We start from the raw sequence: 8877 nt of genomic DNA on the forward strand, positions 1-8877 counted from the left end.
TCCCCTTTTGAATTTATCTCGGGCCTATATTATGAGATAGCCTGTTATGCCCGTGCTCCAAAAGAAAAAACTCTGGGATAGATTTTAGGCTATAGTTATGAGGAGCAATATGAGAAAGAAATTTGATGATCATTGATCGTTGTTTTGGGACGTTATCCTTTTCCATATGCGTCAGTGAAGGAGATTGAAGAAACATGCCGTCACGTCAGGTAATCTAAAGGTTCTTAGTGATTATGAGGAACAATATGAGAGAAATTTGGTGATCACTGATCGTTGTTTTAGGACATTAAGCCACGTTAAGCTTTTTGCTTAGGCTGCAATAGCCAGAGCCGGACAGTAACCGGAGTACATTTAGGCTACCTGAGTAGGCCTACAGTAGCCTACTTGAGTACAATTTTGAGGAATCTATAGGAATTTTTGGGGAGTAGGCTACTTATGACTTTACTCAAGTACATTTGAGAGGCAAATATTGTACTCCTTAACTCCACTACATTTCTATCCATAACCGTGAGTACCCGTTACTACTTCTAAAAAAAAAGGAAAAAAGAAAAAACTCAGAAACCCTCAATAGACCTCTCCAGAATAAATCCCGCCTGCTAACTTCCGTATCCATCCAACTTCCGGGCGTGGATTGTCTATGGGAAATAACATGGCGTTTTGAAAGATCGTACCTGTCAAACTCTGTAGGTGACAAAGTAGAAAAAGCTGCTGGGCAGATTAGCCTACACACTTCTGCCAACTAGTTTCCACTGGATTTTTTGATTGTCGGTGCCGTTTAAGTAGTATCCCACACAGCAGTAGACTCCTAGGCGGATCCGCCTTCAAGTCGCCAAACCCGCGTGACTGTCGCATTCGTTTTGGTGCCGCACAGAGGATCAGCTCCGCCTCCAGGCGGCTCCGTAAATTCTACTGTCAAACAGCGGGTCCTGAGTGGACCCATGTCGGATCCGCGGGCGCGGACGCGCCTGTACTGTAACGGTTGAACATGACTGTACACCAAGAGCGGAGAAGAGTCATACTAGTGGATATTTTCTTTGCTGGGACACGGTTGCGCTGAACCCTCTCGAGTAAGTGATATTTATTAATATATTGCGACATTCACAATAGCTAAACATTGGCCTTTGTTAAAACTTACTTATCATGTTTATTGATTATAATGACGTTGTTTGATATTAGGACTAACGTTAACGTTAGTGCAGACGTTTGTAATTTTGAGCAACAGGCTAAGTTAACGTTATTGTTAGCTGTGATGCTCATATGAGTCTATTTGATTTAAAATGGGTTAGCAATTTCGGCAGAATATGTTATGGTAGTGTGATTTAAAAAACACACATTGTTATTTAACGTTAGTCTGGTCTTGTCTGTTTTAATGTGTTGCTGTTGTCCATAGTCCATAGTGCTACTATGCTAGCGGCATACAGCTGCTAGGCGCAATTGCATAAGTTATTGCTAATGTCTATTATACATATATATGTTTGAGATCACGTTTGCGATGCAATCCTTGATTAAGCTGATACATTGGCACTGGTATTTCAGTCAATGAAGTCAGTGAAGCACTCGTCTGCTATGAAAGCTACCTAGCTACAACTTTAGCATGTTGACTCACTGATAATGGTTTAGCCCTAGCTTCTAGCTAGCTGTGCATTAACGTTTGCATTTTGCCAAGTTTGGTCTCATACGTAACTTAACTTTAGTGTCCTTCTGCCATCTTCGTAATGAAAGCCTCGGCATTTTAATCACTGTTTAAGTCGGTTCAGACAACTAATGGGTATTGGCGTCTGTTTGTGATTTATTATGCTAACGTAACTTAACTGTATGGAACTTGGTCCCCATCTTCTATTTTGTTTGTTCTGCAGCGTCAACTTTTATCGGCTGGATTCTACCATCTAACGTTACGATTGCCTCTGTTGGGTTCGCTTGATGAAGATACTTTCTGGGTTGTTAAAATGTAATGTGAACACATTCCCGTAGCATTCCAAAATAGACCAGAGATGCTTGTACTATATGTATATTTGGAAATTTTGGGATTGCAATAACCATAATGATATGGTTATTTAACAGCCATCGTTTCGGGGACTCTGATGAGAGTGAAGAAGAGCCAGTAAATGGTGACTTTGCATCTCTGAGGTACCTTCCAACTCGCCTGTTATATCAGTTGAAGCCTCAAACCTAAGCCAATTGCACTGGCAAAGTAAGTAATAATCTCTTAACATTGAAATAACTAAATCATAATATTAATATTAGAGATATGGTTAACATTCTTAGTGCTAAAGACATTCCCCTCTCCTTGTATCTATTCCTCCAGCTCCACCATCTTGCCGAGTGCCAGGCAGCAGAGTCACTACCCCTCAACCTGGAGAAAACTGTTAAGGTAAAGACTGATCTCTGAAATAAAATTGAATACAGTGGCCCCATCTATATTAACACAGCATTAGTCACTCTATTTCAAATCAACAGATTGCATCTGCATTACCATCTCAGATTTTCTGCATACTTCATACATTACATAAATCTCAGCCAAATATTTTGTCAGTTAAAACATCTGCATTCATGCAATATTGCCTGAAAAGTTCATTCATTATTATCAGATTGTATTGAAACACATTGATTTCAATGTCAATCCATTCATGGAGTTGATATAGATAGTGCATACCAAAATGTTGAAACATACAAATTCATGTCCAGTATGACCAGAGATTTGTTTTTGTTTGCCATTGTTTGGCCCTGTAGCTCTCAGCCTACCATGGTTAACAGATCACAACCATTTCTCTCCCTTAGCACCTCACCATTAGGCAGGACCGCAACACTCTTCACCACCTCAACTCCCTGCACCTGCATTTAACATACGGAGAGTTACTCAAGGTAGGGACTGATCTCTGAAATATTAGTGAATAGAAAGGCCCCATGTGTATTATCAATGATGACTACCATTTAATACATTTTTTCCCCCTCTCGCACACCGCCCACCTCACTATGGGCCAGGAATGGCAGTCCCTCCTCAACTCCCTCCACCCCCACACCAGCCCTCAACGTGCAGCGAACAGAGGAGCTTTGTAAGTCATGTTTCTTTTTAAATTTAATCTCCTTAATACCTATCTCATATATTGTATTGTGTAAGCATACTTGGCTTTGGATGCTACATACCATAAACATAAACATATCTGTCTGTTTGATTACAGGTGCTGTGAGGAAAAACATGGTGACACGGTCAGCCACAGACTCCTGGGTCACCAAGCACGCAATTAGGTGTTTCAACTGGCGGTGGATCGGGCAACGAGGAGACGTGTTCCGCCTCCATCCACACAAATGGAGTAATAGGAGAAATAAGCATTAAACAATCTTTTTATTGAACTTCTTGTCATTCACCAGTTATTCATTTTCTGATATTTTAGATGTGCATAGCACAGCATTTCATTGAAGTTGTAGCCTATTAGATAAAATATTTCATGTCTGCACTGACCTTGAAATTAGGTTTTGACCTCAAAATTCATGTAGAGTAGCCTAGGCAACGTAGGCTACTTAACAAAAACAGAATAGCTTATAACCTGTAACTTTCCATAAATGTCCATTTTATATTTCCATTGAGTAGTGATCACGTTTGTACAGTAAATTGATGTCTTGACTTAAACCTTTTCTGTTAGGTTTATTGACAGTATTGTTAAATTAAAAATACGAGGCGATGCTAATCGTAGGCCTATCTTGCTGTAGTAGCCTAGGCTAGGCCTAGTGATAGTTTTACTTTTATCCTATAGTTTATCCTATTTAATCCTACAGCAAGAACAGAAGGAATTTTGAAAATGAGATAAACGGGTCCGAAACGGACCCGGGCCAGATGAGTCTTTATGAGTCCGTTGCGGGTCCGCGGCGGATGTATGTATCAATTTGCGGGTCCCAAACGGACCCGCCGCGGAGGTAAGGTTTTAATCGCGGATGCGGGGCGGATGCAGCGCGGAGCCACGGCGGGTCCGCGATCCGCCTTCGTAGCGGATCCGTTCCTGAGAGCATCTGGACTCCGATACGGGTCAGTTTCGCGGGTCCGTTCCGGAGGCCGTCATACATCCGCGGCGGATCCGCCGCGGAGTCCTTTTGCTGTGTGGGATACTACTTAAACGGCACCGACAATCAAAAAATCCAGTGGAAACTATATGGCAGAAGTGTGTAGGCCAATCTGCCCACCAGCTTTTTCAACTTCGCTACCTATAAATGTTTTACCGGTATGATATTTCGAAACACCATGTTATTTCTCATAGACAATAGGCGAGTTCGTCTTGCGGCAGATCTGACTTGATGTGATGCATGCTGGGTTGAACACAATGCATACTGGGATGGACGCAATGCATACTGGTTAGACATTTTGTCCGACTTCTGTCAGCCAGGGAGGGACTTACCACCATGACACCATGTCACATGGCCTTAAAATATCGCGGGAGTCTTAGGGTGCATTCAAAGCACCTCGGAATGACAAGGACCGCCCCCATGGCTAGTTTGTTTTTCCGACAGCAAGTGTTCATGTGCTTTGCCAACGGAATGTGTGACAAACACGGATGCCACAACAAAGGTTAAAACATACACTCACTAATCCTAAACAAACAACTGTATTTGCTTAAACTATAGTGTAAGATGCTCGTGAAAGAAAGATATGCAGCTTTCAAGTGATAAAAAGGGCAAATTCCCAAGTTCACATTAAAACTGTTGGACATGAAAGGCCACATGGACTACAAACGAACTACAACGTGACGACAAAAGTGATGACGAGTCCCTAACTGGGCAACTCTGTTAGCAAAATCTAGCCCCAGTTTCCGACCTCTGACTCACACGTTAAGTGACGTGAATGACGCGGAATGATGATGTTTTCACTCGGAGAAAGGTTTTTACGAAGCCCATGAACGCTAGGTTAGCCTGCAGACAGATCTTGCAGTTGCCTTCCACTAGCTGCACCAGCTAAAACACACCCTCATGAGTCAGTTCAAAGACGTGATAGGGCCATTTGGGAGGAATGTCCTCATGACGATTTTGACGGCAGTCTCATGCTGCTTCCTTATGTTGGAATATGTGAAAATAAACAGAAAACGAAGGGATACCTTCTTATACGTGATTTCTGCAACAATGGTAGGCTAGCCTACTGAAAACGTTTGGATATTCTGTCATTTTCTGCTGTTGGCTAAATAAATAGACACACATATAGAGAAAACACTTGATATTGAATTTATGTGCTACAATGCAGGCCTGTTAACTGTATGACAACAGTGGTTTATTTAAACTACATCATAAGAATTTATTTCGTCAGTCATCATGCTTATTTTAATGAGTAAGAATGAAAGTTCTGCTGTGTTTATTGCAAACAACATTCCGCGATATCTCCCGCGATGTCTCCCGCGAGTCACGTCAGGCAGACTGTAGCCTTTCTGTCCGGGATGAGCTGCCCTCTGTTGTAGCTCCTCCCGGCTAGCCTCTGAAGATCACGTTTACGTAGAAAGCCAGACGAAAGTCAGACTCAGACAAGTCAGAAAGTCAGACAAGACGAACAAGCCTATTAGCTTTACACGACAACGATCTGAACACAATCCGCAAAAGTGGCGTTGCGTTCCCACTTTTTATTTCGCGTTTAGACGAGCGTCTTTGGGTGGAAATCTGCATGCACATGGTGACACAAAAGTGTGTGAAATTTGATGTAGGCCTATGCTGCTTTCCAGTTGTCTCGTAAATCATCGTACACACCCACCCGTACAACATGTACGAATGAGTGGCTTTAGGAACGCCTTTCCCTCGAGCCACGAGGGGCATTAGCAGGAGGCTAGTCAATAGGCTTGTTTGACTTCGGCTGAGTCTGACTTGGTCTGGCTTACTACGTAAACGTGATCTTCAGAGCCTAGCCGGGAGGAGCTACAACAGAGGGCAGCTCATCCCAGACAGAAAGGCTACAGTCTGCCTGACGTGACTCCCGGGAGACATCGCGGGAGATATCGCGGAATGTTGTTTGCAATAAACACAGCAGAACTTTCATTCTTACTCATTAAAATGAGCATGATGACTGACTGAAATAAATTCTTATGATGTAGTTTAAATAAACCACTGTTGTCATACAGTTAACAGGCCTGCATTGTAGCACATAAATTCAATATCAAGTGTTTCCCCTATATGTGTGTCTATCTATTTAGCCAACAGCAGAAAATAACAGAATATCCAAACGTTTTCAGTAGGCTAGCCTACCATTGTTGCAGAAACACGTATAAGAAGGTATCCCTTTGATTTCTGTTTATTTTCGCATATTCCAACATAAGGAAGCAGCATGAGCCTCCAGTCATAATCGTCATGAGGACGTTCCTCCCAAATGGCCCTATCACGTCTTTGAACTGACGTCATGAGGGCGTGTTTCAGCTCGTGCAGCTCGTGGAAGGCAACTGCAAGATCTGTCTGCAGGCTAAGACTCCCGCGATATTTTAAGGCCATGTGACATGGTGTCACGGTGGTAAGTCCCTCCCCGGCTGACAGAAGTCGGACAGAATTTCTAACCAGTATGCATTGCGTCCATCCATATTGTTTTGTGCTACATGTAGCCTCTAGTCTAGCTAAACAGCTTGAAAACAAATTGTTACATTGTATTGCAGGCACAGCAAGACCGTGCAATGCATGAATTGGTGACCAAGCAGCAATGTAATCTAGTGTGTAAGAGCATTAACATGACCAACGAAACCATGGACGAAACAATGGATGAAGACGCAGCAGGTCCATCCCGGGAATGTGCCAACCTGTGGCCCCACCTCGCCAGATTATTTCAATTTTCTGAACAAGTTAATGATAGTTTTCGCTTCAAGTGTTTCAATTACAAAATAGTATTTTGTATTTGAAATACGTATTTTAAATACATGTATTAGAAATACTGCCCATCCCTGGCAACATGGTAAAAAGATGAAAATGACTTGATTTTACTTCCAATTCATTTTACATTCTCCTATTAACATTAACATTTTTCATAACTCCATGTAGGATGTTTCTGTACATAAATGTAAGCACTGTGGCAAAATTAATGTAATATTTAGAAAATGTAGATACTCTTGTACTCTTGATACTCAAGTACTTTTAAAAACAAGTACTTAGTACTTTTACTTAAGTAGACATCTGACTGTTGTACTTTTACTTGTACTTGAGTAAAATTTAGCAAAGGTTATCTGTACTTTTACTCAAGTAATGAAGCTGTGTACTCTGTCCGCCTCTGACAATAGCCTAGGCGTTAATGAAGAATAAACGCTATCATCTTTGGCCAGGTGCGAGGCCCATCAGATGCGAGGCCGACGGCCCAGATTTTGCTGTTTTCATGAATACAAAAGTTGGGTGACCCTCCCTCCTAGAATAAAAAAAATGGGTGACCCTCCCCTCAACAAAGAATAAAAAGACATGACCCTCCCCTATTTTCCTCCGGTGGTCCATTCCATAAATACCGAACGGTCCCTTACAAGCATTGTTTTGTGTAGCTGGTAATATTAATGTGATGATTCATGAGATTTTTTTTAGCGTAATACATTGGCTAAATGCTGTGATGCTGAATTGAATTTTATTTGGGTTCAATGTTAAGCTTCAGAAATACGGAAGGTGTCCTCCATTTCCTTGTCCTTCATGACTATCAATCCTCTCAAGGCTGTTAGCTAAGAAGGGGATGAACATGATTTTGCTTTCTATCTCAAAACACACAATGGACAAAGTTGTGCACTACAAGTTGTGAAAAAAAAAACATAAAGGGAAATGTAAGCAATACAAGTCTAAGCACTTTTGTTAGTTTAAGTACATGAAGCTTTGTTTAATAACTAACCTATAATTTCTGAAGTTCCTTAAAGAGGGCAGCATTGGATACAGTCTTTCAATGATACCCAATGTGTCAATATTCATTCAGTTAAACTGCCTACTCACAACAATATGTTTTCATAGGAATGGATAATATCATCGTAAGTCCCGATGCATCATTACAAAATAAATCACCAACCCAGGTTATTTATCTTTAGCATCATATCACATAGTCACATCATAATATGGATAACCAATTATCAGACATTCTAGACACATTTAAAATATGTATTCCAACCCTATGAGTTCAAACTCCCAGGTAGCTTGTGTCGTGCCATGTATGCTGGCTCTCTTTGTCTACCATCAATATTGTATGTATCCTTGAGTGCATGTGGTAGCCTATTTATCACATTTTATCCTGATGCATGTATATGTATAAATTAATCTGCATATATAATAAAACTGAATTTTATGCATTTAATGCATTTCACTGATTTTCTTTGACTGTCAAGTAGTTGACATGTGCGTGCAGTCATAAATCCTTTCAATGTAAATTTAATTTGGAACATAAATGTGCAATATCAGATGCTTGACATAGGGTGAAATGCTTTATAGGATGTTAAGGACTTATTCATTTGTATCATGGAAGCAATTCAGACAGGGGCTCACAAAAACAAAACTGCTCTCATTTTGATAGCAATCATGGATTGTTGAGACAAAATCATGGTTCTAATTCTGTGTATTTTTTTTCTGCTTGTTCACCATTGGAAATCCATGGCGTTTCATTAGTCAGACCTCGAGCAAAATCAATTTCCCCTGTCTCGTGATCTGTATGCTTATTAAACAAATCCGCAACTGTATGGCCAACTCTGGATCCATATACTTACCAAGGGAACGAAATCATTAAAACAATGTTTGCTGTACAAGCAAATCAAATGAATTAGAACGACTTTTCTCTGCGCTGACCTTGAGAGATAAAGAGTGCATTGTACACAGACTTGAATCTAAATGATGCCCAACAACACTGACATTCAAATCATTACATTCACAACCCAGATCGACCTCACTATTGCTGTCCACTTGATGGCATACCTCTCT

The 8877-nt window shown here is 41.0% G+C and overlaps 1 long non-coding RNA gene across 2 annotated transcripts; it reads left to right on the plus strand.

The window, feature by feature from the left end:
- The first annotated feature begins 831 nt into the window (after positions 1-831).
- LOC143139424 (uncharacterized) lies at positions 832-3351 on the plus strand. Of its 2 annotated transcripts, none has more exons than XR_012990403.1 (7): positions 832-1067; positions 1857-1948; positions 2062-2191; positions 2306-2371; positions 2779-2862; positions 2983-3053; positions 3180-3351. It is a non-coding gene; the product is annotated as an uncharacterized LOC143139424 (long non-coding RNA). The 2 variants fall into 2 exon arrangements; XR_012990404.1 differs by lacking the exon at positions 832-1067 and adding an exon at positions 1129-1544.
- Positions 3352-8877: the final 5526 nt, after the last annotated feature.

The sequence above is a fragment of the Alosa pseudoharengus genome, unplaced genomic scaffold, assembly GCF_046254945.1.
Source record: "Alosa pseudoharengus isolate Yale_2024_CS ecotype anadromous, Long Island Sound unplaced genomic scaffold, YU_APseudo_1.1 YU_APseudo_1.1_scf_22, whole genome shotgun sequence".
NCBI lineage: Eukaryota > Metazoa > Chordata > Actinopteri > Clupeiformes > Clupeidae > Alosa > Alosa pseudoharengus.